The sequence below is a fragment of the Dermacentor variabilis genome, chromosome 2, assembly GCF_050947875.1.
Source record: "Dermacentor variabilis isolate Ectoservices chromosome 2, ASM5094787v1, whole genome shotgun sequence".
NCBI classification, from domain to species: domain Eukaryota; kingdom Metazoa; phylum Arthropoda; class Arachnida; order Ixodida; family Ixodidae; genus Dermacentor; species Dermacentor variabilis.
In genome coordinates this window covers 265,011,398-265,020,625 of record NC_134569.1, presented here as the reverse complement: position 1 = coordinate 265,020,625, position 9,228 = coordinate 265,011,398, and the positions used below count along the sequence as shown (strand labels likewise).

The window sequence follows — 9,228 nt, the reverse complement described above, 5'->3', positions numbered from 1 at the left end:
AGGCAAAAGTCCGTGCTCCGGGGGCAGTTGTTGAAGACGGCGGCTTGCTCGATGGTCCGGGGCTACGTAGGTGTTGTCTTTGCGTTCCGGGCTTGGATCACGCCTTGTCGGGGGCGTCCGGTACATGAACCAAAAGCACCTCCACCAGATGTCACGTGGTCGTGACGTCAAAGAACACAGTACCAATACTGTGAAAGGCAAAAACTAGCTTTTATTGGGCGAACCTGTGCCCACAAAACAGGCTACACTTAAAGCACAACGAGAGCGGCGAACACAGTCGGCGATCGTCGTAAATCTGATCAGCCGGTCAAGCGCGTCGGCTTTTATAGAGCAGTCATCGAATGTTCCAGACTAATCGTTCGGACCCGCGTGCCTTCCACAATGTTCTACACCATTCGCGTTACGCGATGGAATCAGATAACACAAGGTTCGGCGACAACAGACAGCCGGGTAGAAGGATCGATAACTTTCCAGAAACGTCGGATACATGCAGGCGCGTCCCTCGCTATGCGATTACAGTTGTTAAGCGGCGAAACGTGGTCGCCCGATAAAGATAAGTACACGTGTCAATATCTCCAGCTGTATCTTCTAGTGTATGTTGTCATGCACAATTCCTCTCCTGAAATAGCTGATGCAGCATCGGTATGTGTCTTGCATTAACCTATGCACCATGTGCTATGCACCATATTACTTTTCTTGATGTTTTTAGCCTTCAATGCTTGCAGAGCAGAGTGACTTCTCTCTTGAATGCAAGCTTTCTCATTTTCCACATTCCTAGTCTCGTTGATGACCACTGAAGTGATTGATTGCAGAATCTGGCTTTGCTGCCCAACTTGATTGTGGTAACTGTGTTATGTTTCTCGGATGTGTGTGCCTGGTCAGTTGCATTGGTAAGCAGTCTCTCGAGGTAAGCATTTGCTCCTGCAGTGCGCAAAGCGACATAGACTGCCAGTATACACACACCGTAATTAGTGCTCCCCGTTCGCTCTTGCCTGCTGCAGCCATGGGCAAATTGTGCTTGTGGCATACCTCGTTTGTGATTTGCTCAAACCAGAGACCAGCATATGTGCTTACATGGTTCGAAGTGTATTAAGTTGATAGCCGTATGGGTGGAAAGGCCCGCAAAAATGGCTGCCGAAGGTGATGCCCACAAAAGCGACTTGTCCACATTGAGACAAAGTGGGACACAAAGTGTGAGCCACACGTTAGCGGCCATCAAAAGAAATAAATGTGCAGGTTCGAAAGGAGTTAACGCTAAAATGCCGGGTAGTCCATGTCGCTGTGTTGGTTGTGGCAGCAGACGCCTGCGTCGCCTGATTGCTTCGCAATGGAAGTTGCTCATCTTCAACGGCAACTGTTGGTTCAAATATGTGCGAGGCTCTCTCCAATCTGTTTGTACCGCTGGTTGTCCTACGTTACCGGACAACCACATGCGACAAAGGCAAGCATTATGCCTGTAAGATGGTTCGTAGCCAATGTTTAATGTATTGTCTGAACCTCATGCGGCGACTGATTGCTGTTTAATCTTGCTGTTATGTTACTTGGTTACGGTTGCAGTGTTATCTTTTTCGAATATTGCGGCATGGTCGGTTGCACTGGGAAGCAGTCTCTCGAAGTAAGCATTTGCTCCTGCAGTCTGCACAGCGACATAGGCTTCCAATTTACACACACCGTGATTTGTGCTCCCCGTTCACCCTTTCCTGCTGCAGCCATGGGCAAATTGTGCCTCTGGCCTTTCTCGGCTGCGATTAAGCACAAACGGAGACCAGAATACGTGCGCACATGGTCGGACGTGCATGAAATTGGGTGGAAAGGCCCGCAAAAGTGGCTGATGAAAGTGATGCCCACGAAAGCGACTTGTCCATATTGAGACAATGTGGGACACCAAGTGTGAGCTACACATTAGCGGCCTCCGAAAGAAAAGAAACATGCAGGTTGGAAAGGAGTGAATGCTAAAATGATGGGTAGTCCATGTCGCTGTGTAGGCTGCGGCAGCAGATGCCTGTGTCACCCGATTGGTTCGCACTGCCAGTTGCTCATCTTTAAAAGCGACTGTCGCTGCAAACAGGTGGGACGCTCTGTCCAATCTGTTTCTGCTGCTGGTTGTCGCTCGTTACTAGACCACCACGTGCGACGAAGGCAAGCATTACGCCTGTAGGTGGCGGCTGAATGTACCGTAAGGGAACCGTGTATGTGAATGCTCACTGTTGCCATACGGTTCATAGCCAATGTCAAATGTATTGTATGAACCTTATGTGGTGATTGATTGCTGTTTAGTTTCGATGTTATCTTACTTGGTTATGGTCGCCGTGTTATGCTTCACGAATGTGGCGGCCTTGTCAGTTGCATTTGAAAGCAGTCTCTCGAAGTAAGCATTCGCTCCTACAGCCTGCACAGCGATATAGACTCCCAATTTCCGCACACCGTGATTCCTGCTCCCCGTTCACCCTTTCCTGCTGCAGCCATGGGCAAATTGTGCCACTGGCCTTTCTCGGCCGCGATTAGGCATGAACGGAGGCCAGCATATGTGCTTACATAGTCCGATGCGTATGAAGTTGATAGAAAAAGAATTATGGGGTTTTACGTGTCAAAACCACTTTCTGATTATGAGGCACGCCGTAGTGGAGGACTCCGGAAATTTCAACCACCTGGGGTTCTTTAACGTGCACCTAAATCTAAGTACGCGGGTGTTTTCGCATTTCGCCCCCATCGAAATGCGGCCGCCGTGGCCGGGATTCGGTCCCGCGACCTTGTGCTCAGCAGACTAACACCATAGCCACTGAGCAACCACGGCGGGTTATGAAGTTGATAGCCACATGGTTGGAAAGACCTGCAAAAGTAGCTAATGATGGCTACGCCCATGAAAACGACTTTTCCATATTGAGACAATGTGAGACACCAAGTTTGAGCCACACATTAGCGGCCCCCGAAAGAAAAGAAACGTGCAGGTTGGAAAGGAGTGAACGGCTAAAATCCGGGGTAGTCCATGTCGCCGTGTAGGCTGCGGCAGCAGATGCCTGCGTCACCCGATTGCTTAGCAATGCAATTTGGGCATTTTTAACGGCGACTGTCGCTGCAAACAGGTGACTCACTCTCCAATCTGTTTCCGCTGCTGCTTGTCGCTCGTTAACCTGACCACCACGTGCGACGGTGAGCCGTTTACGCGCTCGCGTCAATGATTCCAGCGTATCTCGATATGCAAATTTTATTTCTGCTATTGCAAAAGAATGTAAACTGCTTGTCGTCAGCCAATAAAGTCGCACGTTCTGTTCACTCACTTGTGGCTTGTTTGTATGGGCGTCAGTAGAGGGTCTTGGCAATTAGAACGCACGAGCTACGCGGCAGCGAAGGCATTGAGGCATGCCGCATAGCAGGCAGGACAAGCACGGTGCGTGCCAGCGTACGCGACCGGCGAAAAACGGCCATATTGGATTTTGTTCTAAAAAAAAAGTGTACTTCCGCTTCCGGATTGAGCAACGTCATCTGGCGTCCACCTAAGCAAGTCCCATGCGCTCCCGCTGTTTCTTTTCGAACCACTGCGAAAGGTACAGTTTCCCTTCTCTAAGTTAGTTCTTTATTCTGTGGTATTATTTTCGCAATAATATATCGCTTTGTGCTACTTCGTGCGCGGCCGAGGCTGACGCGATTGTGAAGCGATGGTCACAGTCCGTCTCATCAGACAGTGCATAGAATAAATTGTTCCCGCAAAATGGTACGAATGAAATTATCCCGCGTGCATAGGAGGCAAGCGGACCATAGTGGCCAATCACTGCAGGGCTGACTGACGCCAAACTCTGGCGCTATTAGCCCCAAGAAAGAGGAATGGCGCCGCCTCGCGGCAGCTTCAGATGACGTCACAGCCAGGACTTCAGTTTCGGCAGCCGCCCAGATAACGTGCTCGCTTCGTCGCACCGCGTAGCACGGTGTTTGCGTTCGCTTTTTGCTTGCCTCAAGCTTCCGATGAACGACGAAAACAGCAGGGATCCTGTTTAAGGTAAGCAAACAACATTTGTGTGTACAATCGTCCTCAATGCGCGAACGAGAAACGCACGTGCTCCGTCGTGCACGCTTGGAAAGCGGTGCTCGGGCGATCGCTTTCGGATATAGTTTCACTTTCACAAGAGTTCTTCGCATTCGTCCGCGTATGTGTCCGACAGCGTTTTCTTTGGCACTGCGCCAAGCTTTCTGTCTAAGCACAATGCCAAGAGCGCTGTCAAGTCTCGCGAAATCTACCGAAAGTGACACTACATCCGAAAGTGATCACCATAGAAAATTTAACCCTAGCTGTAGTGTCAGTTTTCTTGTATGCTCACTGACGCACCTTGTTTAATTTCATGTTTACCTTGTAATAACTAGCTGTTATCGTTTCTGTTTATGTACGCGAACGAGTTGAAGGTGGTAAATGCTGGAGTTTCTTTCCTGCTGGCCGCTCGCCTCAATTCGTGCAGCGCCGAAGCAGCCGCACTGTCACATGTATTACTTTACATAACCTGCTCGTAAATTTTTTTCGTTCGCAGTTGCATTACCGCTGAGCAGCATCAACCGGTATGTGGACAAGGCGTGCGAGAGGAACCGGTGCCTCACTGAGGCGGAGGAGGTTTATTATGCGGGCCACGTCTTTGGGTGCGCCGTCGAAACAGCTGAGAACGCTCATTTCGACTTTCTGGCGTTCGTATTGCAAACGACTGCTATCAACAGTGCTCCTCATGAAGTGAAGATTACTGTTTGCGACTCGGTGGTAGAACGACCCAGCTGTCCGTGCAAAGCAGGGTATGACTACTCGATCTCTGGCCGGCTGCTGGGAAAGAAACATTGTCCAAGTATGCGTAAGCATACCCCCTAATTTAAATTGGCCTACCTCTAAACTTTAGTTCGCCCACCCTCAAATTTAAGCTGGCTCTCTTGCAAATTTAAAGTTGGCCTACCCCCAAAGTTTATGTCGGTCAACCCCCAAATTCCAAATTGGCCCACGTCCAAATTTCAGTTGGCCCAGCTTTACCATAAGCTTCCCCGTGCATTTTCCATGAATCCCTGTATCCTTACCTTCCTTATATCCCCCTCTCTCTCTCCTGTATACTTAGGTTATTATTGTATTTGCTTTAAATTGTTCTTTATCGCTTATAAGGCTACTCATCTACATTTACACTATTATATTAAGTAAATGTCGTAATTTTGCATATTACACAATTTTGAGCGCCCAAAAGGCATTACACTTCTCGCGTGACGGCAATAGGGTACTCTCATAGAATGTTTATGCCCTAATACTTGAGTTTCCATTTGACATCCGAAAGCACATGTTGCATTGTGTGATTGGCACTGTTTCGTTTGATAATTAGATATCCTAGGTGATTTTTTATTGCACACAAGTCTGTTTAATGTCTTCCATGGCAGATAGCGCTATTCTGTCAGATCAACTGTATTATTGAAAGGTGCGCATTACTTGCACGATAAACAGCAACGTGGTTAGGTAACATCAATGATTCACTAATTTTCTTCATCATTATTAACTTTGCGGCACATGTTCCAATCGCAGAATTCAAGCCAAGCAGTATTCAAGTCACATCCATTTAGCAGAAATATTTGCCTAGCACCAATTTTCTTTTGTATATGTGGTGAAAACTACATATATAAACATGTTTTTAAATGCATTCTTGTTCCATTTAAACTAGTAACTTTCTTTTTTTTTTGCAGCGAAGCTGTTTTTGAAGTGTCTCTTTTTACTAAAAAGTCACCTGATGTAGGCTGCAAGGAGCATTAGTCTTGGCAGAAAAGTTATCCCTTCAGACTCAAACTTCACATCAGTCATTGTTCTAATGCATGGTAACAAGTTTAATGAATGTATGATTAGGCATTGTTTACCGAAAAATATTATGCTTGAAGACTAAGACCAATTTGTGAGGTTTAATGTCTTTGGAATTGATATATCCTAACCATTTTTATTTTACAGAAAATACAAGTGTAGACACATTGTAGCTGTACTGCTGCATATTAATGTGCACTTTCGACAAGCTCTCGCCAACTGACCAGCCACAGAAGTGGGGCAAGGAGCACAAAGAGCGTGTTAAACAAAAGTGTGAGCCAAGAGCTATAGTCGACCTTCCATGTGCAAAGAAGGTGTGTACATATATTATTCTTTTAAAAATGAGAGGAATGAGAGGGAAAACAGTAAGTGCAATGCTGAAATGAAGGGCAGCTCACAATTTCTACTTTCAATGTTGGTTTGGTGAAAATGCTCTTGTAGATATAGCCTTGCTGTTTGCATTTTCTTAAGCTGCAAGAACAGTTTCATGACTTCAACAAACGCACTAGCTTTACTGTAAACTGTGTACTGCAAATGCTATTTACAGATGCCTTTGTCATAGGCACAGAGTACGAATGAAGTCATTAGTGCTAGCTGTTGAGTATAGTTAGCAATATGCACACCTTAGGTGAATGCTTGACATCTCTTATTCTAAACAGAAATAGGATGTAGCACTCTTTGATGATGCGAAAATATGAATTTTTTGCTTGCATATTAAGTTTGAGAGGTGGGAAAATGAATGCACAAACATTAACGATAAATGCTCAACTGTCGAATGGGTGCCGCGTTTAAAACTAAGAAGTTTTCATCTAGAACATAACATTGGTGCTTGTCTTGTTGCTACATCTTCCAGGCAAAAATCAAAAAGACTCCCCAGCTGGAAGGCCACATACTTGAAAGACTTCTGGAGAATGTCAGCTATCAATCTGCAGCGAAAATGCGCTTAGAGGTACTGAATTATGTATGCATTCAAATTTGGTTTGGCTTTTGAACATGAGTCCCATAAAGGACTGGCCAGCAGCAGCTGCTTGGCTCCTCAGCATAATCTTCTTATCAAGTGGCAGTAATGCAGTGCGCAAACATGTCCCAATAGTGCAAAAATTTAATTTTGCATGTCTTTCCTATATTGAGTATTTGCAATGTAGTCGATGACATGCCTAATGAGTTGCATTGCAACATATTGCTTAGTCAGGCAGTGTGCAGTGTTTCGTTGTGGTTGCAACATAATTATTTTAAAGAGAAGCACGTCATCAATAACCACAGTAGTAAATAACCAGTTTTAAGATGTGCCAGCTGTATTTATGTGAAGCTTTAGGCAGTTCACTGAGCTTAGCTAAGCCTGAAAAATATTAACCATATTTTTATTCACATATCTGAGGCTGTGTGAGGTTTAAGTAAGGCTCATGCCTTCCAATATCCTTCATAGGCAGCTACATGTAGAAAAATGTAATGTTTATTGCACCAAACCTTGCGACTCTTTTGAATAGACTTCAACGTGCCTTCAAGGCATTTCTCCAGCTACAAACATTTGCTGCTAAGGATATGTTGCTTTGAAACCTTTAAACAGTGTCCGCCGTTCAAACGTAGGTGTCATGACTACCACAGCAATTAATTATCCAAGCATCTTTGTACTTTGCATCCAAGACACAAAAGATTTTATCTGCTTCATCATATTTCTTGTGCATACCAATTTTCTCCATTCTACAGTGAATGTTAATTGCGCATTGTTTCTGGAAAAATGTATTTCAGCAACAGAAGCCACGTTGGAGCCAACCATAGAACCAGGATGTTCCACTTCTGAGCCAGCACCCAGAGACTTAACACTCATTGGTTCTTTAAAAGAGTAAAGAAGTTTTTTGGCATCTGTGGTGAAGTGATAACAGAAGAGCTACTTGAACACTTGCAGGAAAGCAAGAGTCACGAAGACATTATAATGATTGAAAAGTTAACACGAGATCAGGCAAAATCTAGTCTCTGGTTGCGCCACAGGGTAGCCATGATCACAGCTTCTATTGCCTACTGCATATTTACCCGTGTAAAGACGTTGAGGACAAAGATGGGCCCGCATGATTTGAGACCCTTGCTAAAAAAAGTGATGCGGCAGAATAATGTCCGTACAGCAACAATGTGTCGTGGCAGTGCACTCGAAGGCAGTGCAAGTAAATGTTATCAAAGCCAGCGAGCCACTTATGAGAATTTGGTTGTGACGCAGTGTGGACTTTTCATTATGGAAGGCCGTCCTTACATGGGTGCAAGTCCAGATGAATTAGTAAAGTGCAACTGTTGTCCTGAGCGGGTACTGGAAATCAAATGCCCTGAATCCATGAAAAAATTCTTGGAAGCGAATATAGAGAAAAACAAAGAAAAGGCTTTGACTCAGAACCTAAAGCGTGCAACCACATATTTCTGCCAAGTGCAGGTACAAATGGGCATCACGGCAGTTCAGCATGCAGATTTGTTTGTGTTTGTCAATGAAGAAGATAATATTTGCATTCCAGTGCTATTTGATGAGGCATATTTCAGCGATGTGGTTGAAAGATCTTCCTATTTCTTTAAGCAGTACATACTGCCACATGTTCTTTCTACATGAACTGCCTTGTTTCAGTTGCACATGCACTTTTTTATGCATTGCACATAACTAAACTACAGCCTCCCTTTTTAAGGCACAAAATGACTGATATATGAGGTTTAACATTCCAACGTAACAAAAGGCTTATTAGGGACGATGTCGGGGGACGTTTTACATCAATATTAGGTTTGCTACAACGGGACTAAAGCTTGGTATATAAGCATTTTGCTTATTTTTTTGCTCTCTCAGTAGGAACAGAACCGAGAAATGAACCTGCGACTTCATGTTCAGCAACAGAATGCCATTGCCAAGTTAACTCAATACATAAAAAAATTGTATGTGCAATCAGAGAAAGCACTCCTAGAAAGTTTGGAGACATCTGCAGTTTGAGTGCTTTTACTGATGTTCAGTGCAGTCCACTGTTAAAGGGAACAATGAAATGTGCGGCCCTTGCTTGGCTGGCCACCTAGCTGCACGTGGCTGCGGAAGCAATCTTAGTGCACTGCACAGGTGTGTCGAAAGGGGTGAGAGCTAACAACTATAAGTTATCTGCTCCAAATCTAGGTGATTGTACTGCTTCTAGAAAGGAAAATCTGGACATGCTGTGCACTAAAGTCCTTTAACAGTGCAAACACGGTAGCACGCTGTAGCACAAAAAATTATCATTATGTCACTATTAAAACACATTTGTGTGTAAACAGCTGAGTCGTGCAGTGGCTAGAGCAATTTCTGATGCAACCCCGAACCATAACAGACACTCGAATGACAGAGTATGAATCACAGGCAATGCATTTGTCCATGTGGCATTCTATGCATTTTATTTTTGGGTCACTGCATTATGCGATGCGACTGGGATATC

At 44.9% G+C, this 9,228-nt stretch overlaps 1 pseudogene; it reads left to right on the top strand.

The window, feature by feature from the left end:
- The first annotated feature begins 3,360 nt into the window (after positions 1–3,360).
- On the top strand, positions 3,361–8,390 carry LOC142570784 (uncharacterized; annotated as a pseudogene).
- The last annotated feature ends 838 nt before the right edge of the window (positions 8,391–9,228 follow it).